Source organism: Dermacentor andersoni, unplaced genomic scaffold (assembly GCF_023375885.2).
Source record: "Dermacentor andersoni unplaced genomic scaffold, qqDerAnde1_hic_scaffold ctg00000041.1, whole genome shotgun sequence".
Classification (NCBI taxonomy): domain Eukaryota; kingdom Metazoa; phylum Arthropoda; class Arachnida; order Ixodida; family Ixodidae; genus Dermacentor; species Dermacentor andersoni.
Genome location: NW_027314754.1, coordinates 4749061 through 4776913, shown reverse-complemented (window position 1 = coordinate 4776913; position 27853 = coordinate 4749061). Strand labels below are relative to the sequence as shown.

Here is a 27853-nt window from a genome sequence, read left to right as displayed (position 1 = left end):
TCGGCATGGCGCACCGTCATTCATCATCACTGACCGAGGGACGGCATTTACGGCAAACTTTCTGGACGACATCTTCAAGCTGAGTTACACGAGTCATCGAAAGGCCACTGCATACCACCCTCAGACTAACGGCTTGACAGAAAGACTGAACAAAACACTGAGCAAAACGTGAACAAGGTGAATGCAGGAGCCTGGAAAGGCTCCACACACTGGCAGACATGATCGCTATGTACGTGGATGTGCAGCACAAAACGTGGGACTAAATTCTACCGTACGTAACGTTTGCGTACAACACTGCCACGCAGGAAACTACACGCTTCACGCCATTCCGCCTCGTTTATGGTCGAGATGTCCAAACTATGCTAGACGCCATGATTCCATATGAAGATACCGACAAGCTCGACCAGTTAGCTCCTGACGTTGAGGAGTACATTCAGCGCGCCGAGGAAGCGCGTCAACTGGCCCGTGTGCACATAAGACAGCAGCAGTGTACAGATGCAATAAAGTACAATCTCCACCATCGACAAGTCACCTATGAGCCTGGTGACCAAGTTTGGGTTTGGGCACCCATTAGACGGCGAGGTCTCAGCGAGAAGCTCCTGAGCAAGTACTTCGGACCATACACAGTACTAAGGTGTGTAAGTGACGTGAAGTATGAAGTGATTCCAGACGGAGACCGGCCATCGCCCAGCGCCGTTTACCACGACTGTACATGTCGTCCGCCTCAAGCCGTATTTTACACGGTGAAGTGTACTAGTGAAACAACCATTTTTTTCCTGTTGTCGCGTTGTCCTCCAAAGAACTGCGAAGCGTTTCTTTTGTTCCCGACCACAGAACACATTTTTCCGTGTGCATTTCCGTATGTGTTCTCGCGTTTCCTTTTTTTTGTCTTACCTAATTTGTGTAGTTCCCGTGTACGTTTTGTGTTTGAGCATCGAGCCGATGCTCCATTGGGAGGGGGAATAATGCCACCTGGTGTTTTGAGCCAGCATTGCGGGCCCAGCAAGAACGGCGATTGAAGACGACGAAGTCAAAGATCTCGCGCCAGCTAGAGAACCGTCCTTTTTGTGTCTGACATTTTCGTGTCTGGCTGCTGATACTGCTGCTTACTCTTGCCTTAGCGCGTGACAATATGTTCCGTCTTGAAAAACACCCTTCAGTGCATTGCACCAATGTTGAACAGCAATCCATTCTGCAAAAGTACTAATGGCAACTTCAGGGGAGCTCCTGCCACTTTTCCTGAATCTTCTGGTTGAAGCTACAGAGTTCCTCAGTCTTGCTTCGTGCAGCCTTCCTCAGACTACTTGATCCGACTACATACTTCAGATCATTAGCTGCTTATGCCTTTTCGGCATACGTATCCGCTGAATCCTGGAGGTCAGCTATTGTTGTCTCGAGTTTCTTTTTGTTTTTTTTTCATTGCGTCGATCTCTTCGTCGACGCAGCGCCTTTTTGATTCCCTTACATCATCACATTGCTTCTCTTTTTCTGCTTTCAGATATGCAGCATACTGCTGCCGGGCAGCTGATACAGCAGTCCTCAGCTCTTTTGTAATACGGACGTTAAGGACGCCCCCTGCCTTGTCCACAGCGTCGCATACAATACGTTGCGAAATGTACGACTCGTCCTTCAGATTTTCTACAGTAATCTGGCGGTTCACGCTAAACCCTCGCTCCACAGTGGCCTGTCCATGGCAGAGCACGAGCAAAAGCTTGACAACCTTCCACAGTTCATTAAATTTCATCAGCTTAGTCAAGAACTCTTCGAACCTGTTTACCTTCTCGAACATTCACAGGTTATGCATCTCTTCCTGCAGGAACTCGGCATACTCCCCCGTACAGTGTCTCTTTGGTGCTCAGACATTCTGCCCGCTGTAATGAGAAAATCCAACACTCTTCTGAAGCCGGCCAGGCACTCATATGGTTTAGTACACATTTGTCGTGGGTCCAGAGAGGACAAACTCCTAACGATTGGGAATCTCAGTGTACTTCCCTCAAGCACCTTCTTTGTCACACTGATAAAGAAGCATTTGCATTCCATGGGGAACTGGAACACGTCCTTCTGGCTTGCTTTAGTTTGTTCAGCGTCGGTTCAAGTCTGTTCAGCGGCATGGCCTACATCCACCTTTTCAAGTGGAGTTTGGTTGTGGGTGCTTTCAATGTCCACCACCAGCAGACCAGTGGCTCCTTTTCCTGAAGACCGAGCACTTCAGAAACTTTGTCCGTAGCTTCCTGACCACAGTTTCCAAGTCCCTTGCAAGAAAGAACACCATGGGCTGATCCGTTTGGTACTCAGTGAGGAATGGCTTGAGGGTCATGGCCACATCCTGTGCAAATTGAAGCTTTGCTAGCAGTAAGCGATCACACGCAAACTCACACAAGTTGTGAAATGATCCACACTTTGGGGGACTTACTTCCTTCTTCCTTGCAGCTGCAATAACTTCTTAATGTCACACCACAACAGCAAGGCTCTCTCTATCACAGACACATTCTCCAACCACCGGTGGCCAACAAAGTTCAGGGGAAAAGTCGCCTGACCGGTAACTGCTGACAGTCCTCCCTCCTTGCAGGAGAACCATGGAAAAGCGCGCTCAGACTCGAGAGCAGACAGTCAAGTCCCCACTTACTTGCTGTAACACCTGCCCTGCAGGCGTTGTGCATGGTGTGGAGGCCACGAGTCCCCATGTGCAGACATTGAACTTGGTATGCTTGATGCAGGTGCTCTTGAAAATTCTTGAGTAACTTCAGGTTAACATTGGGACCATCCATTGAAATCTGAAGAATTTTCTCAAGGGGGAAAGGCTTGAGCGCAGTCAGCAGCGTTCCTTGGATGTCCTCGGATGTCGAGTGCCCCATAAACACCGAGGTATAGTACCTCGTTGCCACCTTGTGAGACGAATTCCAAAACCGGATGTGAACATCCGATTGTTTCCGCTGGAGATAGTTGTTCGTTGACTGGTCGAAGAGTACCACGTAGTAATCGCAATCTCTTATATCCCGTTGCGGAACAGATAAATAGAAGGGCCTCAGACCATGGCACGTCACATAGGCTCATTTTTCCTCTCCGCAAGAAAATGCTTTGGCCACGCCACTGTCCAGGAACATACGCTGGAATAGCTGGCCGGCTTCTGACGACGACCGATAGGAGAAATGCGGTGTGACAACCTTCAAAGTCCACAGAATCTCCGCGTTCGTCGCCAGCTCGTGCGCCTTGCAAGCATCGTCTAGCTTTCCCGATCGCGTAGGAGGTGGGACGGCTGACTGTTGCCCCGTACTTGGAACCAAGTACCTTCGCACCGAGCTGTTGGCTGCAATCTTCATGACACCAGCATGTTTAGCACTCTTCACATGGCTCTTTAACGCTGACTAGCCCATGTTGGTGATATTGAAGGTCTTTCTGCAAGGTCTGCATCTTGCACGGTGCTCACTCGTCGTATCTGGTGCAATCCAGTCTTTGTAAGCTTCATTGTGAAGCCACGCGCCTTGAAATTTGCTTTTCCCAGGCATTTGCTTTGTATTCAGATGTTTCTGCCGCAACAAGTCGGGTGCAGAAGTGACCGCACAATGCACTGCCGTCAACCACCTTAACGAAGCGCCAAAATAAGATTGGATTGAATCGGCTCAAGTTGGCTTCAGAGCCGAGTGGCTACAATGTGGCTAGCCGTCGCGCAACATTGGCTATATTAGCACAAACTGATTTTTTACGCCTGAAACACATATATTGAAACACGATACTGCAAACACAAATATTTTAACTGTGTTTATTTTATTAATAGCCATCTGCATGTACTACGCTAGGAATTCAAGGGTTTTCAAGGAGCAGCAAAAAGTCCAGGATTTTCAAGGGCCTCGAAAACGAAATATTCAACTTGAAAAGTTTTCAAGGTTTTTAAGGACCTGTGCGCACCCTGCTGGCTGTATTGCAGAATGGCTTGGGTGAGCTCTGCTGTAAAAGCCGTTCCTCTGTCGGTGATGAGGACTTCTGGGGCACCATGTCGCAGCAGGATGTTCTCGACGAAAACTTTCGCCACTTCGGCTGCGCTGCCTTTTGGTAGAGCTTTAGTTTCAGCGAACAGGGTGAGATAGTCCGTCGCCATGGCGACCCACTTATTCCCGCATGTTACGGCCCCAACAAATCCATCCCAATCTGCTGGAATGGTCGGCGAGGAGGTTCGATCGGCTGTAGTAATCCTGATGGCCTTGTCGATGGTGTCTTGCGTCGCTGACACTCTCGGCATGTCTTTACGTAATGGGCGACTTCGGCGGTCAGACGCGGCCAGTAATACCTTTCCTGTATCCTCGACAGCGTCCGGGAGAATCCAAGGTGCCCAGCGGTTGGATCGTCGTGTAGGGCGTGCAGTACTTCTGGACGCAGTGCTGACGGTACAACAAGGTAGCTGCCGCGGGCTGGTGAGAAGTTCTTCACGAGCAGGTTGTTTTGTAGCGTGAGCGAAGACAACCCGCCCTTAAATGCCCTAGAGACAACGTCGGTGTTCCCTTCCAAATACTCGACGAGGCCTTTTAGCACCGGTTCTGCTCGCTGCTGTTTAGTGAATCTTCCGCGCTTATGACCTTCCAAGGAAGGTCATAACCGCGACGACGCGACGGCCATAAGTGCGACGAAGGCCATAAGCGCGACGACGCCTTCCAAAAAAGGCGTCGTCGTCCTCCTCGTCTTGCGGTGGGGGATCAATGGGGGCGCGTGATAAGGAGTCGACGTCAGAGTGTTTTTTTCCGGACTTTTATATTACGGGGACGTCATATTCTTGCAGTCTGAGGCTCCACCGCGCCAGCCGTCCTGAAGGGTCCTTTAAGTTAGCTAGCCAACACAACGCGTGATGGTCGCTGACGACTTTGAATGGCCTGCCATAGAGGTAAGGGAGGAATTTTGCTGTATTCCAAATAATGGCGAGACATTCCTTTTCAGTCGTAGAATAATTGCCTTCCGCTTTTGACAGCGACCAGCTAGCATAAAATATCCCCCGTTCAAGTCCGTCTTTCCTCTGGACTAGGACGGCACCGAGGCTTAGGCTACTGGCGTCAGTGTGGATTTCGGTATCGGCGTCCTCGTTGAAGTGTGCAAGTACTGGCGGCGACTGCATGCATCGTTTGAGTTCTTGAAATGCGTCGGCCTGCGGTGTTTCCGATTTGGACTCGACATCACGTTTGGTTAGATGTGTTAGCGGCTCCGCGATGCGCGAAAAGTCCTTGAATAAGCGCCTATAGTAGGCACGCATGCAAAGGAATCTGTGCACTGCCTTCTTGTCGATTGGCTGCGGGAACTTTGCGATGGCAGCTGTCTTTCGCGGATCGGAGCGCACTCCAGGTTTGCTGATGACGTGGCCTAGGAATAGAAGCTCATCGTAAGCGAAGCGGCACTTTTCCGGCTTCAGAGTGAGCCCTGATGACTTGATCGCCTCTAATACTGTCGCAAGCCGACCAAGGTGATCGTCATAATTTTCGGCGAAGACAACGACGTCATCAAAATAAACAAGACACGTCTGCCCCTTCAATCCTGCTAACACAGTGTCCATGACGCGCTGTAACGTTGCAGGCGTCGAGCATAGTCCGAATGGCATGACCTTGAAGTCGTAGAGGCCGTCTGGCGTGATCAAGGCGGTCTTTTCGCGATCTCTCTCGTCGACTTCTATTTTCCAGTAGCCAGACTTGAGGTCCATCGACGAGAAGAATTTAGCGTTGCAGAACCGATCCAATGCGTCGTCTATCCTTCTTCGTGATCTTGTTCATCATCATAATCATCATCATCACCATCATCAGACTGGTTACGCCCACTGCAGGGCAAAGGCCTCTCCTATACTTATCCAACTACCCCGGTCATGTACTAATTGTGGCCGTGTCGTCCCTGCAAACTTATTAATCTCATCCACCCACCTAACTTTCTGCCACCCCCTGCTACGCTTCCCTTCCCTTGGAATCCAGTCCGTAACCCTTAATGACCATCGGTTATCTTCCCTCCTCATTACATGTCCTGCCCATGCCCATTTCTTTTCTGGAGCTCATGTAACCTTAATGTTTACCAGGAAACGCTGGTGGCGAAAGCTATGTACGAAAGCGAGCTTTCAGGTTTTTGTTTTTTTCCTGCTTCGCCTCCCTGTGCCGGCGCTGCGGACGCGTGGAGAGGAGGGCAATCTGGATGCTGGTAAAAGGAATCATGGGGGCGCGCCCCTCCGTGAATGGTTGAAACGCTGGAAACGGTGTTTGTGCTCGAGTATCCACCTAACAAAAATTGTTTCCTCGTACATTCAAATGACAATCCGGCACTATCATGTTTATAGGTTGTAATCCGTGCTTTGCGATTTTTCTGACGCATTTTACTACAAGAAATTCATTTACTTCAGTGATGCCCTCGCGCTACGCGAAGCGCCTGCGTAGTTAGGCGTGCTTGGTTCGGGAAGTTTTCTCCCTGACGGACAACACCACCGACACCGGATTTTCTGCGATGCGAGGCCCTCAACGCTATCGCGTTGAAAGCATACAGAATATAATAAGTAATATAGAGAAAAAGCTTTTACAAGATTGCTCATTTCCGCGTTGTCTCTTGGCATACACGGCTGTCAGCGTATGTAAAGGAGACGCTCTGGAAGGCGACATGTATATTTGAAGATACTACTTACTAAAAGCCTAATTAAATGCATAGGGAGAGGGCGAATGATATTGCCAGAGGTGGACGAGAGACGAGGCGAATGGGACACATATGATGACGACACCGTCGTTCACAGTGTCGAATGCTGATATTCTAGGAAGCTAGAGGGCACTGTCAAACTCGAACGTCTGTACGCAGGGAAGCGAGTTTCACCCCAGCAGAAAGCACTGCTGGCACGGCGGTGACGAGGCTCTGCAGAAGAAGCGCGCGGGGTTGGACGGCATACTCCAGGGCCAGTTTTATTCTTCCCGGTCGCTTGTCTCCATGGTGACGCTCCAGCCACTGTAGTTACGTTATGTTTGTAGTAGTTGTAACCTAGTAACCTGCATTGCAACAACCTTCGATTCCACGGCCCTTCTGGAGGTAGATATAACAAAACCGACGCCAGCAGTTAGCCTTCTGATAGCACCAATGATGAGGGCGGCCAGTCCCACCAATTGGGCGGAGCAATGTTTCGTTCTCGTGTTTGTATCACGGCGAGTACCTTGCAGCATAGCCTCCTCGGATGCTATGCTAGTAGTTAACAGTCCGCTCTCCTCCAACCACCGCATCCTCAAATATAACACGCAGCTGCACAGCGAGTCACAAGGAACGACGTCCTAAACCTAACCGACTACTTTTGGTCGCACAGTGGGACGGCAAAACAGGATTTCGAAGGCTTGCTGGTAAGCGGTGGCATCAGCGTCGCAGTCCAATTCATCATTGCACTGGTCGAACTTGAACTTTCACGTCGAGAGCTGTCGCGCTCTTAAGCAGCCAGACCAAACGCGCGCGGCGTGATAAAGCGGCGTCCATTGCAACCGTCGATAATGACGTAAACAAAGGCCCAGAGGCACGTTGGGAAGAACCAGGAAATACTTTGGCCAAGAGTTCCGGTCCACTACGGCGATTTCAGAAGTGCTCTTTTGCTTGCTCCACGGAGTGATCTTGCTTCCGCAAGTGCTCTTAACATGCCATCGGAACACTCGTGTGTTGCTCCAGATCTGCCATCCAAACAGTCTTGCTCCAAAGAGAGCAGAAAATATTTCGCCGGAAGTGCTCCATGTCTGCCATTGGAATTCCCTATAAACATCGCACTTTAATGTATTGCTCACATAAGATTATAACCTTACACGCAGCTATGACTTTGGAGAACTCGTCAAGGAGTTTTTTTTTTCTTTTATTTTCTTCTTTTACAAAGGTTGCAATTCATCCACGTATACTTTACCTCGCAGAAACGTTGGTCAGTAATGTCTCCCTCCTATGTCATCTTCCCCACCTTCCTCCCATCGTCGCCAAATTTGAGCTCCGTTGAGCTGATAGACTCATTGAACCGGGCGGAATTCTGCACCTCTCGTAAAACACTCATTACGCATAGGGGATTTGTCATACTTAATTATAGCAAAGGTCGCAGTCAGCGCGCTTATCCCCTTTCCTCTTTGAATTTTGCCTATATATCCCCCATAACCTGACTTTTACTTTATGCTGATATAATTGAGGACCCTGGTCTAGTTCACTGAGGACACCGGGAAAAGTTACCACAAACCACGTATAATGCGTGAAAAGACTGAAGGAAAGAAAAGAAGGAAACAAGGGTTCAATAATAATTTGCAGTGCTTATTATTCTATAAATGCAAACCGCTTTGCAAACACTAAAGTTAAAATGCCCCCTTTGCCACCAATTATAAGTTTGGTGTAATGTACTTATTTCTAGGCAACATTTGCTTGCTTACTTTTGCTTAAGAAAAGATTTTGCAAAGGCTATATTTGATTCGCGCCCATTTACCTTCGCATACGGATTGATCGCAATGGTTTTCTTACTTTTGCTAAGCTTGGTATTTGCATGCACTAGTATTTATGAGAAGGCTGCATGCTAAATGTGGCACCACTCGTAAAGCACAGTCACAAGGCTCTTGAGCACTTCAGTGCCGAAGTCATTGAACTGTGGCCGCACGTAGCCTACGAATAGCCTCTTATTTCTACGGAATAAGAGCGTAATATAAAGGAGAATTAACCACAAGACATGAAAAACCAAAGCGTAATATGGTAATTAACACTTTCAATCACTTGCAAAGGGAATGTCTTACAAAGGCTGTGTATATCCATACGAATTAAACATTGTTTCTTAAGTCTGATCTGGCTGGCATATGTATTGATGCCACGGCAGCGGACTAAATTATGCACCGCTTTTAAATTTCTAGAATGCTTCGGAGTGCTTGAGTGCGAAATTTATTACTGAGGCCACCATTACCATGCGCAAACTCAAATTTGTGCACACATAACCCACAGTTTGTGATTTCAGTTTTGCCAAATATGGACTTGGCGTGAGGCAAAAAAGTATATACTATAATGTGGCCGTATAACACGTTCAAGCACTTCATTAAAGATTTTTGTTTGCAATGACACTATTTGATACATGTGCATTTAACTTCGCACGTAATTTTCTGATAGAGTTCCCACACGTTCTTTATATTCGTTGTTACTGGCATTTGTCTTGATTCGAGGTGAGTGGGCTAAATTAAGCGCCTCTTGGGAAATTTTAATACAACGCGTAGGATCGCTTTATATTTGTGATTTACTACAAAAGCTGCAGTTTACTTTCACGCTCTGGCCTTTCCGTACGTGAACCAAATAACATTGTTTTTATTTTATCTAAGTATATACTTCGTAGAGCTTATTGTACCCTCGGCGCACTGAAAAGCATTTTGCAATATGGCCATATAACGCTTTAGAGCACTTACCAAAGGAATGTTTTCGCAAAAGCTGTATTTACTCCACCCGCATTGAATCTCACGCCCAAATATGATAGTTTTCCTGGAACATTCGATCAATTGTACGTTTGGTGGCATTTGCAGTTACCCCATGGAAGCTGGATAAATTTTGCGCTGGATATACAAAAAAAAAACACTCATACCTCTCCGAAGCACATGAATACGTGAGCAAAGGCCGCATATAGATTCCACATTTTAAACTTTGGCTACACATCCATGACGTTCCCATTATGTTCGGCGAATATAAACAAGGTAATGCTTAGTTCACAGAGCAAAACGCAGAAACAAGAAGCAAACCTGGTATTACGCACGAATATAGGAAGACACGAGGGTTCCGTAATTATTTGCAACCTTTTAAATTAATTAAGGAGCGTGATAGCTTAGCCACGCATTACACCTAACATGCCCCAATGTTTTCACAGAATTAGAACTTGGTGTCTTGTAGAATTATGTAGGACTGCTGGAAACATTGCGGGCAATGGCAGCATGACACCCTGGAACGATTTTATAAAGAACTTCTTACGCAGTCTGTAATTACCGTACATGGATGAAACGCATATCGTTCGTTACAGCAGAACAGTATTCCTAATTCCACGAAAGGTAAACACCGTGCCTCGCATTGGTAGTTCACCGACGAGAACAGAAAGACCACCTAGAGGACCTCAATAAGGCGTGAAGGGCAGAAGAGTAATCAGTAATTATTTTCAGGCCGTCCAGTCACCCTGAAATCTTCGCAGTAATTTGCGATGTGACGCTCGTATTATATATAGTTGTAGTATTGTTATGTGTAGCTAAAGCCCAATGCTATATGCAATTTATTTACAGGGAAGCTAGCGGAAGGCCAAATTGGCGATGCTATATCAAGCGGGCACCACGTCGTCTTCTTCCTCCTCAGTGCAGCCACAGTGTGGCGGCTGTTCCGTAGCATCACCCCCGGCAGTAGAAGCACCATCCCGGTGCTTAATCTACACATCCGGAATGAAAGGTGCGTGGGATGGCTTTAGTCTCGCCACGTTAACGATGTCACTTGCAGCCGACGATGACGCTGAGAGGTCGGTCACTTGTCGCACCACATGGTATGGGCCAGTGTAGCGCGACAGCAGCTTTTCGGAAAGGCCCACACGTCGAATGGGTGACTAGAGAAGCACCAGAGAACCCGGAGTAAAGTGCACGTCGCAATGGTGGTAGTCATAGAGGCGTCTCTGATGCTCCTATGAGGCCTCGAGACGGGCGCGGGCGAGCTGGCGCGCGTGGTCGGCGTGTGCGATCGCGTCGCGGGCGTATTCAGTGGCTGAACGCTTGGCCGAGGGCAACAAAGTGTCTGAGGGCAACGCGGGTTCTCGGCCATATAGGAGATAGAATGGTGGATAGCTGGAGGTGGCATGACGCGATGAATTATACGCGAACGCCACATATTGTAAGTGAAGATCCAAGTCGTGGTGGTCGGTCGCAACGTACTTCGAAAGCATGTCGGTGATGGTCCGGTTGAGGCTCTCCGTGAGGCCGTTGGTCTGTGGGTGGTAGGACGTGCTGAATTTGTGCTTTGTCGAGCAGGAGCGGAGGATGTCCTCGACGACTGCCGACAGAAAGCTGCGGCCGTGGTCAGTGAGTAATTGGCGCGGAGCACCGTGCACTAAAATGATGTAATAGAAGAGAAAATCAGCAACGTCAGTAGCGCAACTTGTCGGGAGGGCTCTGATGATAGCGTACCGCGTAGCATGATCAGTAGCGACGGTGACCCATTTATTTCCGGAGCCCGAGAGAGAAAATGGTCCAAGAAGGTCTAGACCAACACGGAAAAAGCATTCGGGTGGGATGTCGATCGGCTGGAGACATGCAGCTGGAGGTGCGGAGGGCTCCTCCGGCGCTGACAGGGCTCACAAGCGGCAACGCAGCGCCGCACTAAATGGGCTAGACCCGGCCAAAAAAATTACATTATGGGGTTTTACGTGCCAAACCCACTTTCTGATTATGAGGCACGCCGTAGTGGAGGACCCCGGAAATTTCGACCACCTGGGGTTCTTTAACGTGCACCGAAATCTAAGTACACGGGTGTTTTCGCATTTAGCCTCCATCGAAATGCGGCCGCCGTGGCCGGGATTCGATCCCGCGACCTCGTGCTCAGCAGCCCAACACCATAGCCACTGAGCAACCACGGCGGGTTGGCCAAAAGAATCGACGGCGTACACAGTCGTATGTGCGCGAGACGCCCAAGTGTCCAGCCAAGGGAGCGTCGTGAAGTTGGTGGAGGACAGTCGAACGCAGGTGCTATGGAATGACGAGCAGAAGGTCAAGGCCCTGTGGATTGAAATTGTGGTGGTATAATGTCCCTCTTTAAGGAGAAACATCCGGAGAGAGGCGTCACCAGGCGTTGAGTTCAGACGGCCGATGAGGGCTCGTAATGAAGGATCGCGGCGTTGCTGGTTGCCGATTTTAAGCAACTGGGACACAGAGAAAACGCAAGCGATAGCATCCGTATCAGCCGGTTCGTCGACGGGGTTGCGGGACAAATAATCGGCATCCTGGTGCAAGCGTCCCGTTTTATATACCACGGAGAAGGTATATTCTTGCAGGCGTAATGCCCAGCGAGCGATTCGTCCCGTGGGGTCCTTAAGCGAGGATAGCCAGCAGTGCGCGTGGTGATCAGTGATGACACAGAAGGGACGTCCGTACAAGTATGGACGAATCTTCGCAACAGCCCACACAAGAGCGAGGCACTCGCGCTCTGTGATTGTGTGATTGCGCTCGGCGGGTGATAGAAGTCGGCTAGCATAGGCTATAACACGATCATGTCCACGCTGGCGTTGTGCGAACAATGCTCCTATGCCATGACCACTGGCATCAGTTCGAACTTCCGTTGAGGCAGACGGGTCAAAGTGGGCCAAAATTGGAGGCGTGGTAAGGAGAGTAGTGAGCTGCGAAAAGGGTGTGACGTGGTCAGGTCTCCAAGAAAATGGGGCGTCTTTCTTCAAGAAGTAGGTAAGGGGACGTGCGATGGTCGCGAAATCCTTCAAAAAGCGTCGAAAATAAGAGCGCCGCCCTACGAAACTACGAACGTCCTTGGTAGACTTCGGGACAGGAAAGTTCGTAACGGCGCGAATTTTGTCCGGATCAGGTCGCACGTCTCTGGCGTCCACGAGGTGTCCAAGGACGATGATTTGGAGGCGAGTGAAGTGACATTTTGTCGAGTTCAGCTGGAGACCGGCGCGGCGGAACAGGTCAAGAATCGCTGAAACCCGGTCTAGATGCGTGTCAAATGTGGGCGAATGAACGATGACGTCATCCAGATAGCACAAACAGGTGGACCACTTGAACCCCTGAAGCAAAGAGTCCATCATTAGTTCGAAGGTGGCGGGTGCGTTACCGAGACCGAAAGGCATCACCTTGAACTGATAAAGACCGTCAGGGGTAACAAATGCAGTCTTCTCTCGGTCCATGTCGTCGACGGATATCTGCCAGTAGCCGGACAGTAAGTCGATAGAAGAAAAATAGGTGGCACCGTACAAACAGTCTAGAGCGTCATCAATACGTGGCAAAGGGTACAGGTCCTTTTTGTGATTTCGTTCAGGTGGCTAATCTACACAACAACGCCACATTCCATCCTTCTTTTTGACAAGTACGACGGGAGAAGCCCAGGAATTACAGGAAGGCTCGATAATGTCCTTTGCAAGCATTTTTTTCACTTCCTGTTGGGTAACAGCTAGTTTGGACGCAGAAACACGATATGGACGTCGGTGAATAGGGTTCGCATCGCCAGTGTTTATGCGATGGGTCACGACGGACGTTTGACCTAAGGGTCGATTGTGAAAGTCAAAAATATCGCGATAGCCTTCAAGAATGCGGCAAAGAGCTTCAGCTTAAGCAGGTGTAAGGTCAGAGGAAACCATCTTCTCAATGTCGGCGTCAGTACCGTGCGATGACGTCGCGGTATTGGCTGACCTGTCACGATCTTCCACTGTGAATGGCTCGATCTCATCATCCTGCAAAGCACTAATTATAGCAAATGAAATCCCCTGAGGCAGAACTTGCGCGGTTAGCCGAAATTGACAAGGGGAAGGCAGGTGCGGTTGCCAGTAATTGTCACCACAGTGTGCGGCACGGTAACACCATGTGTAAGTATAACTGCCGGAATTGGTGCGACCACGTAATTACTGTCAGGTACAGCTGGTCAGGACAACAAGTCGACCTGTGTCACAGAGTGAGGCGGTAGGTGAATAAAATCCATGCAGCTCAAACGGTTTGGAGGCGCGTCCACAGGGTCGGCAAGAAGAGGCAAGTCAAGGCGAAGTGAGCCGGCCGAACAGTCAATGAGGGCAGAATGATTGGCAAGGAAATCCAGACCGGGAATGAGTTCGTGAGGGCAATGCTCAATGACGGTGAAGAAAACGACGGTGTGTCTCTCAGCAAATGGTGAGTCGGGCAGAGCACATGCCAACAATAGCGACAGTCCCTCCGTCAGCGACTTGTGCAACTCGGTTCGGGGCGGGCATCAGAACTTTCTTGAGGCGACGGCGAAGAGCAGCACTCATAATGGACACATGCGCCCCGGTGTCAATCAATGCGCACACAGGGATGTTGTCTACGAGAATGTCCAAAAGATTCTTGTTCGTGGGTAAGGTGAAGCGAGTATTTTGTGCCAATGTTGTCATTGCAGCTTCACCTCCAGAAGCTGCACTGTCTAGTTTTCCGGTCGGAGGTGCGGCGAGTAGGTCGGAAAAGGAGCACGGCGTGACGGGGGCGAACAAGAATGACGACGGGAGGGAGAAGGCGAGTGGGAGTAGCAGGGTCGTGTCAAAGGTGTCGCAGGGTCAGATGATGGAGCGGGCATAGAAGAGGCGAAGGAAAAGGACGGGCCACAGGGGCGAGAGTGGTAATCAGGGGCCGAATCTTCTAACGGTTCGGTTGGGGAACCGTTCCTTTGGCCTCCCCTGATTGGCCAAAATTTTGATTACGTCACAGGTCGTCAGAGGCAGCGGGGCGGTATCACAATTTTTGAATACGTCACGCATCTGTCAATCATCTTCAAAGCGAACCGGCCGTAGGAACCGGCGAAGGGGTAGTCCGCTTTGGGTTCCGTTGCTGTGGCTTGGCTTTGGCTTGTGACCCTGGCCGCGCGCGCCGGTCGCGCGCCGGTCGCGCGACCCCGGAGACACGCGGGCGTTGCGCGCGCGTGCGTTGGTTGCTTCGGAGGCTATTACTTGCCTTCGTCGTCTGCTTGGCGTTCCTCTTTCGGTGTCGACCACGGCGGGAAGCGCGATACGCGTTCGAAGAAGTGACGGATAATGAGTTGCACCGCCCTTGCTGGCTTTCTAAGTAAACCTTTTGCAGGCTACGCTATCAAATGGAGGGGACTCAGGTGCAAGCGTACGAGTGGCCATTCCACGCAGAGGAAAGAATATTGCGCGCTGCGGTTCATCGCCAACGGCCTGCAGCTCCCAGAGGTAGGACGGACGTGAAGCATTCACCGGAATGACCTAAATCTCTGCTGCCGACACTGTCCACAAAGTTGCTCTCGCAATTACTGTGTTGGCCGGTTGAAGGGCTGGGTCAGCTTTCCCGTGACCTCAGCTTCAAAGTCAATGCCAAGGAGATATTTGCATGGTGAGATCGAATTCTCAGTGCTATCGCCAGCGTGAATAGCTCGCAGATCGCCGTTCAGCAGTCAGAAGGGTTCAACCTAGGCTGGTTCAGCACTTCCTTCGTTCGGCTGATAAAACTATACAGTCAGGACGGGAAGATATTGTGGAGATCTCTTATTTGGCTGCCTTTTTTTTTCTCTGGTTCGGGAGTGCCGCACTTTGTTACTTAATTTTAGGGCACAGCGCGCACCGTCAGCACCACACTCTTCGATTTGACTTCGCGCAGGCAATGCAGGGCCCGTGTATCGTAATGTTCGATTTCAAGTTCTATTGCTTTTATCACGCGACGTGCCGTGGGGCTTATCGCAGGGACAGCGGCAGCGCGGCGGCGAGCTTGTCATGTCCGAGCCGATGACGAAGGGCGAAAAAAGATGGAAAATTGATATAGTCGGCTAGTAAAGGTGTCCCTAAGAACCAGTTCACGGTTTTGTCGCGCTCGCTACTTGAGAAGTGCCGGCAGTGCGTTCCTGTTGCGTGCATCGTGCGAGCTCCTGGTAGCAGACGACATAGCGCTGCGCTCTGCCAACTTATTTACGCTTGCGATACCGCCTGTCGGCTGAGAATAAAAAAGAATGACATAATAAATTACTTCTGCATTGCGTAAACGCCCGGCACCACACGTTTATACTTCAGAACATGGCGTATAATATTTAATTTATATTTTACATTTATTTAGCAAGCAGAAACATTCTACATTGTATTGTATTGTATTGGGTTTTATGGCGCATAAGCAACTGAGGCTATCATGCGCCAAACACATGGTATAATTTATTTCTAAAATTGGGTATCCTCAGCGAAAGTCCTTGTCCGGACAAGGACTCTGAGGAGCCCAACAGACCAAATGAAGACCTCAGCCTTCTTCTCAGGACTGAGAAAATGGGTGAGGTGCATCATAAGATGCGTGAAAAAACTAGGTAATAATTTTTAGAATTAGTAGTTCTGGGATATATTATATTTCGTTTAGGATCGCTGCGTCTTTCAAAAAACTAAAAACAGATAAAGTTTCTACAAGTGGGTTATCTCCTAAAAGCAGACTGGGATGAAAGGGAATGCATTCATTGTAAAATACAGTAAAATATCTTTTCCTTAGCCGTTCGAGTTGTGTGCACGAGAATAAAATGTGATTTACAGTGAGTTCATCTCCACATTTCTCACATAAGGGTTTCTCTTGTTTTGTCAGTAGAAAGTTATGTGTTAGGTGTGTGTGTCCGATGCGCAGGCGGCATAAAATTACTTCTATAAAACATTCCTGATGCCTGCATGATCGCCATTCTCCTAGAATAGGTTTTACTAAATGTAGTTTGTTATTTTCTTCGCTATTCCATGTACACTGCCTTTTTTCTTTCAGCTTGTTTTTCACTAACTTCATGCAATCTGTATAGGGTATACTTACAGTACTGACCTCCTTATAGCAGGCTTGAGCGGCGCACGCGTCAGCTCTCTCGTTGCCTCTAATTCCGTGATGGCTTGGTATCCAACAGAGCTTAATTTCGTGTCCTTGTGTTTGAGCGGTTATTATGTTATGAATTATATTTCCTGTTAAAGGTTCCCTTACGTTTCTGGCTTTCAGTGCTGTTATTGCACTCAGCGAGTCCGTGTATATAATGCTGTTTTGAATGTTCATCTCGACTATTTTTGATACAGCCACCGAAATGGCATGACATTCGGCTGAGAAAATTGACGTGCACTGAGGCAACCTGACTACCTTTTCCCATTTATCTTGCACTACAGCACTTCCGACGTAAAGTGATGTTTTAGAACCGTCAGTATAAAATGCTGTGTGTCCTTTGTACTTTTCGTCTAGCGCCAAAAATTCTTGTATTATATGTTCACGTGGAGTTTGCTTTTTATGAAAATGTGTCAGTGTGTAGTCACCTACACTGGGAAAGGTGTGCCTAGGTGGTAGTGGTTCGGGTCTCTGGGCAACATCAGGCAGTGTGTCTAGAATACCTAATTTCTGGCAAATTTCTTCAAATCTGAGAATAAGGGGTCTCGTCGCATTCGGTTTGTTGTTAAAAAGCTGCTTAGACGGGCACTTCGTAACTATGGAGTAGCAGAGATGTTTTGGTAGTGAACGGGTTTTTAGGACATATGTGCATGTGAGCATGGCTCTTCTATCTGCGAGGGCTGGTTCGTTACATTCGACATATAGGCTATTTATGGGTGATGTCCTGTATGCCCCACTTGCAAGGCGCAGACCTGAGTTATGAACTGGATCTAATTGTTTCAGGTAGGACTGTCGAGCTGAGTTGTATACTATGCAACCATAATCGAGGCAAGAGCGAACTATACTGCGGTAGATGTGTAAAAGGCAGGTCCTATCAGCCCCCCAGCGTTTATGTGAAAGCACCTTTAATATGTTTAATGATTGGGAGGTTTTCTTCTTCAGGTTCTTTATGTGTGGCAAGAAGGTCAGTTTTCTGTCAAAAGTTATGCCCAGAAATTTGTGTTCATTTTTTACCGGCAATTCTGCTTCGTTCAGGTGTAGTAGAGGATCTGTCTGTAGGCCACGTTTTAGTGAGAAAAGGATGGCCACTGTTTTCTGTGGGGAGAACCGGAAACCATTTTGGTCAGCCCACTTTGAAAGTTTATTTATTGTTAACTGCACTTGTCTTTCGCATGTTGCTATGTTTGAGGACGTGCAAGCTATCTGAAGATCGTCGACATAGATTGAATACATAATTGACCTTGGAATTATTTTACCGATTGAATTCATTTTAACAACAAAGAGGGTCGTGCTTAAAACCCTCCCTTGGGGCACTCCATTTTCTTGAATGAAAATTCTCGACAGGGTTGAACCGAGGCGTACATGGAATGAACGGTTTGACAGGAAGTCTTTTAGGCAGTTCAGCATCCTGCCCCGAATACCAAGTTCAGCCAAATCGTGAAGAATTCCGTACCTCCAGGTTGTGTCATAAGCTTTCTCTAGATCGAAAAATACAGCAAGACAGTGTTGTTTGTGTATAAAGGCTTCACGAATAGTATTTTCAAGACGAACCAGGTGGTCTGTTGTGGAGCATGCCTTTTTGAAACCGCACTGATGGACATCGAGTAGCTCACGGGCTTCTAGCACAAAGGTTAGTCTCATATTCACGATACTTTCAAAGGATTTTGCGAGGCAGCTGGTGAGCGCTATGGGCCTGTAACTACTGGGAGAGGTTGGTGGTTTTTCGGACTTTAAAAATGGAACGATGATGGCCTTCTTCCAGGCTTCGGGTAGTTTACCCGATACCCAAACCTTATTAAAAAAACTTAAGAGTGCCTCTACGGCAGGTTCAGAGAGGTGGGACAGCATTTGATAGTGTATTCCGTCAGGGCCGGGTGCAGTCTGTTTACCAGCGGATAAGACTGTGTTGATTTCTTGAACTGTGAATAATTTATTATATGGTTCATTTGTATATCCACTTGTAGGGAGTCTTTGTTTCTCGGCTCTGTTTTTGTACGTAAGAAATGATTCTGTGTAGTTTTATGAGCTGGTAACTGCCGAAAAATATTCACCTAAAATGTCTGCCTGTTCTTCGATATTTGTCTGTGCACCAAGGGCTGTTAGAAGGGGAATTGTGAAAGGGGAGTATTTACCATCTAGCTTACGTACCTTCTCCCACATTTCTTTTGATGTGGTTGAGCTATTTATGGAAGTCACGTAATTTTGCCACGAAGTCTTTTTGGTTCTACGGCGGATATATCGGGCTTGTGCTCTTGCCTTTTTAAAGTCTATGAGATTTTTCTGCGTGGGGTACCTTCGAAAGTTTCCCCATGCTTTGTTCTGTTTCTTTTTTGCTAACCTACATTCTTTTGTATACCAGGTTTTGTGGTTTTGTTTCACCACTCCAGAAGATTGAGGTATGGCCAGGAGCGCGGCAGAAATAATGCAGTTTGTGACAATTTCGTTAAGTTCATCTATACCTAAATGATGTGGATCTATTTTTTCTAAGCTGGCACTTTCTCGAAACAGCGCCCAGTCGGCCAAATGGAGCATCCAGCGTCGTGGTTTTGTAGGAATGATTTGCGGAGATGATGTTAGGTTGATAAAAACAGGTAAATGATCGCTACCATACGGGTTGTCCAAGACATCCCATTTAAAAGCATTAAAAACAGAAGGCGATGTAAGAGACAAATCTATGCAGCTCCATTTTCCGGAGCTTGGAGAGCAGTATGTGTGTTTGCCCCTGTTGAGCAGGCATATATTATTGCAGAGAATAAAATCTTCTAAAATACGGCCTCTAGTGTCCGTTTGTTCGCTTCCCCACAAATTGGAGTGAGCATTAAAATCGCCGACTAACAGATATGGCTCTGGTAATTGTTTTAAAAGCTCTTCTAAGTCATGGAGCGTTACTATCAGGTTTGGTTGGATATATATGGAGCATACTGTAATTGTTTTAAAGTGTACTACAGATACTGCAACGGCTTCAAGTGCAGTCTCAAGCTTGACTTCACGAGTAGCCACACTACTTTGAACAACTATGGCAGTACCTCCAGAGAGCCTATTTGCTTGCTCTCGGTCGTGACGAAAGACTTTGTATTTACTTAAAATATTTTTATGTTTTGATCCCAAGTTTGTCTCCTGGAGACACAAAACAACCGGGGAATATACAGCAAGGATATCTTTTATGTCTCCGTAGTTTTTTAATATGCCTCGACAGTTCCAGTGAATTAGGAACGCCATACCTAATAAATTTGACGAAAGTATTTCAAAAACCTATGCTGCCGGTTTTGTGGGGCCCGTTATTGGAGTTTTTCTTCCCTTTTTGTGATCAAGGGAGTTGCGCCGCCGCTGCTGCGGAGGCGGGCTACTGCTTATATCCATCGCCTCCAGCGAGGTGATGGGTTTCCGCGGGGAACCCGCGGGGGTACGGGTTTGTGGCTTCTCCCTATGGGGGGAAGCCCTGCGGCCTACCGGCTCAGGGGCCAGCGAGCCTTTTCTCTGTGATAGTATGGCAGCCTTGGCTGCACCTGTCAGAGTTGTGGATGGCCCTGCCTGGGCAGTGGCCTGAAGTTGGAGTGGTGTGTCGCCACTCCCACTAACTTTGGTTGTGCCAGAGGCCGCCGTCAGGTGAACCTCCGGGATGTCAATGGTGCCGACACCGGAGTGCCGTTCGGGTGGAAGACGGGGCAGGCACACATCAACAATGGTGTACTGTGTGCCCACTGTCACCAGACGCCGCTCGGCCCCCCGGCGCACGGCGTCAACATATGACGTGGATGTCTCTTGACTGAACTTTTTCCTTGCCTCAGGGTAAGATATGTTTTCTCGTACTTTCAGATTGATTATTTGTTTTTCTTTTATGAATACTTCACAGGTTCGTGAGTACGCTGCATGTGGACCGTTGCAATTTGCACACTTTGTTTCACTTGCTTGGCAGTTGTCAGTATTGTGTTCGGTTTCGGCGCATTTCGCACAGGTCTCCTTGCCTCTACATGTGTTGCTGCCATGGCCACACCTTTCGCATTTGAAACATCTCCTAGGGTTAGGGATGTATGGGCGCACTGGGCACCTGATGAATGCAACCCGGACAGACTCGGGCAAGCGAGTGCTGCCGAATGTTAGCACGATGTGAGGTGTTGTTTTTTCTTCGCCATTGCGCTTTATATTTATGCGGCGCAGGGACGTTACTCCTTGGTCTCGCAAATTCTCGAGGAGCTCATTTTCGTTTTCTGTCATTAGCAGCCGCTCAGAAATTACTCCCTGAACGCTGTTCAGGCTTCTGTGAGGTGTTACAGTAATGTTAAGGTCAGCAAGCTTCTTTTGTGCGATTAACGTATCACTCTGCTTTTTGGATTTGACTTCTACAAGCAGATCTCCTGAGGACAGTTTTTTTGCTTCATATTCTTCGCCTATGTTAGCTACTAGCCACTTTTGTAGTACAAACACTGATAGAGTGGCCACTGGAACCTTTTGCTCAACAGCGTGAACTACCAGGAACTGTGGAAAACTTTCTGCACATTTCTGAGTTGGAACTTTGATTCCTTCGGTGCGGTACCGTTTCCGGTTCCGATCATTTTTTTTTAGAGGGGGAAATTGAGAATCCATGCGGCATGTATGGATTAAGGGTTCCTATTGTGTCACCTGTGTTTCACCCTTATAGACACAAGAAGGTCCCGGAGCCCCCCACCTGGTAAACAGACGGGGAGCCCGTCGGCCTGGGCTTGACCATGGCCCCGACCGCCACCGTTAATGGTTTCTACCCTTCACCTTACAACCTCTCGCCACGGTGTGGATTACAGCTTCGGTATGGGGGCTAAGGGTCCGTGGTGGCGCCAAGCACCATCACCTTGAGTCTCAAGGTGCCCTTGCGGGGCAGAAACATTCTGCAATTCCTCGATTACCTCGTCATATAATGACGTGCACTTCAGAGGTGGCACCCTCTCATCTATTGGTCGCGTCCTCCCCTTCTTCCAGCGCCGGCTTGGGAGTGGCACATCTAGTGACGTAAGCGGCGAAGCGAACGGTTCGTATTCCGAACCGTTATAAGATTCGGCCCCAGGAGAATAGCGCGTCGGTGAAGTCCAGCAGCTGCGGCAGTGGCGAGCGACATGTCCAATGCATCGGCAGTTAAAAAATGTTGGCTTGTCGTCCACGGTTCGCCATTTGGAGGGGTTGCGCTGTCCATAAGAGGAGTAAGAAGAACGTGGTGGGGATGTGCGAGCAGAAAGAGGTTCCGAGCGTATGGAACGAATGGATTGCAGGCCGACGTTGGCCAACTCTTGACGGACGACGGCCTGGATCAAGGAGATTGTCACCGGAGAATGATCAGGTGACGGGAATGAAGGGGCCGCCGGTTGTGCCGCTTCGACCTCACGACGAATGATGCGGGTCAAGTTGTCACATCGCGACGGCTGGTGGAAGAGCTCGTGACAGGATGACGTAGCAGCTGTGTTGGGAAGTCGCGCGATGTGCTGGGATACCCGGCGGCTTTTAGCACGCTCGAGACGGCGGCACTCCTCGAGAATCGTATCTATCGAAGCTGGAGACGTTCGTAAACACCAGTAAATCGAAGGCGTCGTCAGCAATGCCTTTGAGGACGTGATTAACCTTATCGTCATCAGACATGGTCGGGTCAGCCTTGGCACAAAGGGCCAAGACGTCGAGAATGTACGACACCTAGAACTCGGTCGACGTCTGTACACGTGTGGCAAGGGCTTTCTTGGCATTGACTTGGCGACCGAACGGATTGCCAGAAAGGTCGCGGAGCTTCTCTTTGAAGAGTTCGCAGCTCGAGATCTGCTTTTCGTGAGCCTGGAACCATGCAAGCGGAGCTCCGTCGAGGTAGAAAAGAACGTTCGCAAGCATAATAGTCGGATCCCACCTGTGACTGGTGCTGACACGTTCATATAAGCGGCTCCGTTGAAAACACCAGGATTCCGAGGGGGGGAAACGGTGACATAGGTCGGGGCTGCAGTGGGGGACGGTTGCGTAGATGAAGTGCCGCCAGCAGGAGCCGAACTTGCAATGTCGCCGTTGCGACCGCTGCGAAGCTCCATGACGGGTACGGGGAACGTCCACCTCCACCAAATTAATGTTACGTGTAGCTGAAGCCCAATGCTATATGCAATTTATTTACAGGGAAGGTGACGGAAGGCCAGAATGACGATGCTATATTAAGCGGGCACACGTCGTCTTCTTCCTACACAGTGCAGCTACACTGTGGCGGCTGTCCCATAGCAATATCTTTACCCAGACGCAATAGCTTCTCTCTATAACGTGCTGCTTCTTAGTAGAATAAAATGAAATCAAATCAAATAATTTATTTCCCTGAAAGAAGCTCGTGCGTTCAACTTCCGGTCGAGATGACCGCATTCGGCTGGCCATGAATTAAAAAAAGAATAAAAGAAAAAAAAAGAAAAATAAACGTTCCCATAACGAGCTTTTTGTACACGACATAAAAGTCCCAGGTGGTTGCAATTTGTCCCCAGCTCTGTCATATTTACACAGGAAGGCAAATGCCATGCATGAATCATCGTAAGGCTTGTGCGCCGGGAGCTGGCAAAGATCCAATAGCGCTTTTCGGTCACACTGAACCATGCCGCTTTCTGCGATAGCTCTTGAAGAGATGAAATGTTAGGGGACCTCATTCATACCTGTTTCAAGCGGAAGATATGCATTGAAAGTGCTTCAAAGGCTCTGACACTTTATTTTCGGAAATATTGTACTTTTCGTTATCATTCGTCTTTTTCAGGTATTCGTGAATGAAGAGGGTTTCTACAAGCTCGACGTAACAAACGCCATAGGTAAGTAATCGTTCTGACGATGTTCTAGGGTACCTGCACCAAAACGGATCAAAACAAAAAGCTCGCAAATCTCACGCACTCCAAGAATTGATGTTACGCAGCATATCGCAGTAGCATATCGCAGAAACATATCGCAGTAGCCGGCTAAGGAGGATCCTTTCACGTTTTGCATAGAGAGAGAGAGAAAGAGACAACTTTACTGGTTCATTATGAAATGGAACGCGTTAATCGTCTGATGGGGTGGCTGCCTCTTCGCGGGCTCCATAAGCTTCCAGGCCGCCTGGCCCCTGTGGATCAGTCAGAGCTGCTCTTCCAGGGCGGGCCTGGACAGCATGATCTCCCATCGCTCGTAAAGGGTGGGGATAGCAGGCGGTTAGTTATGCGTATAGGTGGGGGGGTGGTCTATGGAAAAATTGCACTGTCCTATGACGTGCCAAAGGGTGCCTAATGCATTGCAGTGAGGACCTGTGCTCTTGTATATCTCTGGGTATATTTTGTTCTGGAGGCAGGGGTGCACCCCTGCCTCCAGAACAAGATATACAGGCAATATACAGGCAAATCCAGGCCGGATCCTTTCCCCATGGGGAAAGGATCCTGCCTGGATTTGCTTGTATATAATTTGTTCGGCTCCGGTCAAGGAGTGGTGGGGGTGCGGGAATGTCTTCCTGCCGTCCCTGTAATATTTGACTATATGTAATTTGTGATGGGTTGCCATCCCCTTGCCTCCTCCTCGTTGGCCCGGGAGTTTAGCGCTCGGGCCTGTTGATGAGCATATTCATTGCCCTCAATTGAAGACTGAGCCGGGAGCCAAACTAATTCGATTGCTTGTTTAGGAGGCGTAGCTTCAAGGATTTTAGTGCCGCAAGGGACACCAAGCTAGATCTGCAGTTCTTGTATGCAGCTTGAGTCTGTGACGATCTTGGTGACGTTAGGTTGCAGGAGTACGAGAGCGATCGCCGCTTCTTCTGCTTCCTCTGAAGACGGAGTGTAGATTGATGCGCAGGTGACCAGCTTTGATGACCACGACGCGTAGACTGATGACCAGCAGGTGACCACGACTGTTGCCCTCGTGGAGCGTTTGGATAGAGAGGCGTCTGTGTATAGAACAGTGTTGTCTTCCTCCAGAGCCCTTGAGATGGCTCTTGCCCGGGCATCGCGTCGTCCGGTATGCCTTGTGGGGTTCATGTTGCGTGGTAGTGGTTTGCATTCCAGCTTCTCACTCAACTTTTCGAGTAATTAGTCGTGGCGGGTGTAGTGCGACTCTTAGCATCCAATCTTGTGGAGGACGCTTCTCCCTGCCTTGGTCTGGCTAAGGCGTACCCTTTGATTGGATAGGTGGGCTTCTACGAGTTCGGCTATTGTGTTGCGGACTCCCATTTTAAGTAATTTTGTCGTGGATGAATTTATAGGAATACCCAAGGCCTGCTTCGTGGTTTTCCTGATTATTGCATCAAGTTTAGGCGTGTGTAACCTCAGAAGAAAGACGACGACGGTGAAGATGATCGTACGGCCGCGATGGCATGACTTCTACCGCGGTTGTTTGACGCCAATGAAACGAGATACCGCTCGTTAGGTTTTGCATACGCAGTAAGCGGGGGTTATCGAAAGAAACGCTGATTTTAACGTGATCTGCGACGAACTTTTTCACCATTGTTACGCGCGTCCGTCTAGGTCATGTGGTCTACGTTAAAACGAGGATGACATCTGTACTCTGGCGAAGAAATGTTGAAGCACCATAAATCAGGGCTGGTTGCGAAGCGGTACAACGTCGCACGCTATCAAGATGGTGTTAGTAAAGCACTCCGAGCGAAGTACTGAGGAATGTGGGCCGATCCCTGAGATGACGCAGTCTAACACAGCGACCCCAAGGCGCGGAGCTGCCACGACAAAAGAGAGCGAGAAGGAGGCGCTTGACGCGCGCGGGAAACCTTTCAATCAGCTGGCTGTCTTTGAAACGAAGGAAACATGCGTATTTGATCGGGGCCGAAAGACGCCCCCAAGAGCCTGCAGCACTACCGTAGCGGAATACAAGAATGCATACAGGAATAAAGTTTTATAATACACAAATAAATCCATGCTCTTCAGCAGCTATGCGTAGCCAGTGCCTGAGAGATTGGCTCGCAGTCGTCTTCCATTCCTTTCAGAACGGGGCAGTCCCCCGCCATTCAGGAAAAAATTCAGCCTTGTTCAGCATATTATCGCATCTTTAATGCGCCAACGTCATTTAAATACTGTGAGATTTCACAGTTTTTTTTCGATTTGGCGTGACAGTCAGGCGAAGTGGGCGCAGCCCGCGAACTTCTGACCGACAGCAGAGGGAGAGAGAGAGAGAGAACCAACTTTATTGTGCCGAGCTCGACATCTTAGACGCCGTCGATGGAAGTGGTTTCCTGTTCACGGGACCCATATGCTTCCCTAGCCGCCTGGCCCCTGGAGATCAGGACGAGCAGGTCTTCTAGGGCGGAGCTGATTAGCAAGGTCTCCCACGCTCGGTAAGGGTGGATGAGGGATGGGGTAGGGTAGTGGGGCAGGTAAGAGGGGGGGGGGGGATCGCCTTGATGAAATCGCATACTCCAATGACGTGTCGGAGCGTGCCTAACTGAGTTTTGAAGAAATTACATTCCTTCTCGTACCTTTCAGGGTACATGTTTTGAAGGTAAGGGTGCGGGAAGGTTCCTGCGAGTATCTGCCTGTAGATCGCTTGCTGTTTCTGCTAAGCGATTTGGGAGGATCGGGGTAACGGCGCCTCTCCGTCTTGTAATGATTCGTAATATCCCTATAACTAATTATGGACAATGGCTCACCTTACCCTACCCGGTGTTCCATATCTCAGGCGAACTCGTGGGCAAGTTCGTTGCCCTCCAGCCCAGAGTGAGCTGGTGTCCATATCAACTCAACTTTCCTTTCAGATACGCCACGTTTACTCTTGAGAATATCTAGTGCCGCAAGAGACACCCACCCCTTTCTGTAGCTGTTATACGCCTTTTGCGAGTCAGTTGCAATTCTTCCCACCTTGGGCTGCGCGAGTGCTAGCGCTATCGTGGCCTCTTCTGCCACCTCCGGAAAAAATGTCTTGATGGAGGCACTGGTTACGAGCACATCCCGCGTCGTAACTGCCAGCTTGGCTTTCGATGAAAACTTGGGTAACGAAGCGTCTGTGAAGAGAGTGACCCCCTCTTCCTCTTCTACTATTTGGCCTAAAGTGTCCGTGAAGGCCGCTATACGAGGCGCCCTGCGGCCGTCATTAAGACCCGACCTCATGTTTCGGGGAAGTGGCTTAATGTCGATTTTATGCGCCCATAACCTGGGTAACGGCCCCGTTTCCTGCCACTCTGCCACTTGCCAGCCCAATTTGGCAAGAACGCGACATCCCGCCGACGTTGACTGTGTCCAACTCTTTGATTAGACAGATGAGCTTCTATAACTCTTCAACGACGCTTTGCTTGGCCATGCCGAGAAGCTTGCTGGTCGAAGAATGCTTTGGCATGCCCAACGCCATCTTGGTTGCCTTGCGTATAATGACGTTCAACTGGTCGCTGTCTTTCTTAAGTAACTTGAGGTACGGCGCCGCGTAAACGGTGCGCGACGTCACGAAGGCCTGGACGAGCGTCAGTACATCGTCCTCCTTCAATCCCGTTTGTGTTTTGTGGCTCTTCTGATCATGTTCGAAATTTGGTCCGTTGAAACATCGATTTTGTCGATCGAGGCCCCCGCCTTGCCATTGTTCTGGAAGATGACACCGAGGATACGTGCTTGCGTGGTGGGCGTTATGGTGGTCCTATCGATGGTGATGCGGACGTTCTCTTGGTCTCCTTTCTTCCTGCTTGGTTTGATGACGAGTAATTCTGACGTCTGTGGCGAGCAACTGAGGAAGCACGATTTAGCGAACTCGTGCACGGTCTTTGCTACTCTCTTAAGGGTCTCCTCCATCCAACTCTCCGACCCTGCCCTCGACGTCCACACTGTGATATCATCTGCATAGAGAGCGTGATCTATGCCCTCTATGGAATGAAGCAAAGCCGGGGAGGGAGAGCGCCAGGTTGAGGAGAAGCTGCGAAAGAACCGATTCTTGCGTGGTGCTTCTATCTCCCAGGGCTATAGGTTTCGACTTCTCCTCTCCAATTTTGATCGTTGCCGTTCTATTGCTTACGAAATGCTGCTCATATTTCAACTTTCGCTTTCCGCACCCCTTTTGCCGCAGGTAGCGGAGAATACTTTCGTGTGTGACGTTATCGAAAGCCCCCTTCAGGTAGAGCGCCAGAATAGCTCATAGCGTAGGAGTCTCCGCTTGCTTGATGACCAGCTCGTTTAGTTGCACCAAGACGTCTTGCGTGCTCAGGTGCCTCCGGAATCCTTACATGGTCGGTGACATCTGATCAGTGACGTTCAAATGTCTCTGCAGTATCTTGAAAACCATACGCTCGAACACCTTCGCACACACGACGTGAGGGAGATGGGGCGCACATTGTCGACGTGGGGTGGTTTCCCCGGCTTGGGAATGAAATGCACCTCCGCTTCTTTCCATTCTATTGTTAACGAACCCTTCTCCCAGGACGCGTTGGCGAGGGTTAG

General features: G+C 49.1%; 1 protein-coding gene and 1 pseudogene across 1 annotated transcript in view; one reads left to right on the top strand and one right to left on the bottom strand.

Moving 5' to 3' along the window:
• The window catches only part of LOC126518106 (uncharacterized), a 71747-nt gene that overhangs the window by 22946 nt on the left and 20948 nt on the right, over positions 1-27853 (top strand). The gene's annotated exons all lie outside the window — the stretch shown is intronic.
• LOC140214394 (uncharacterized) lies at positions 724-21207 on the bottom strand (annotated as a pseudogene).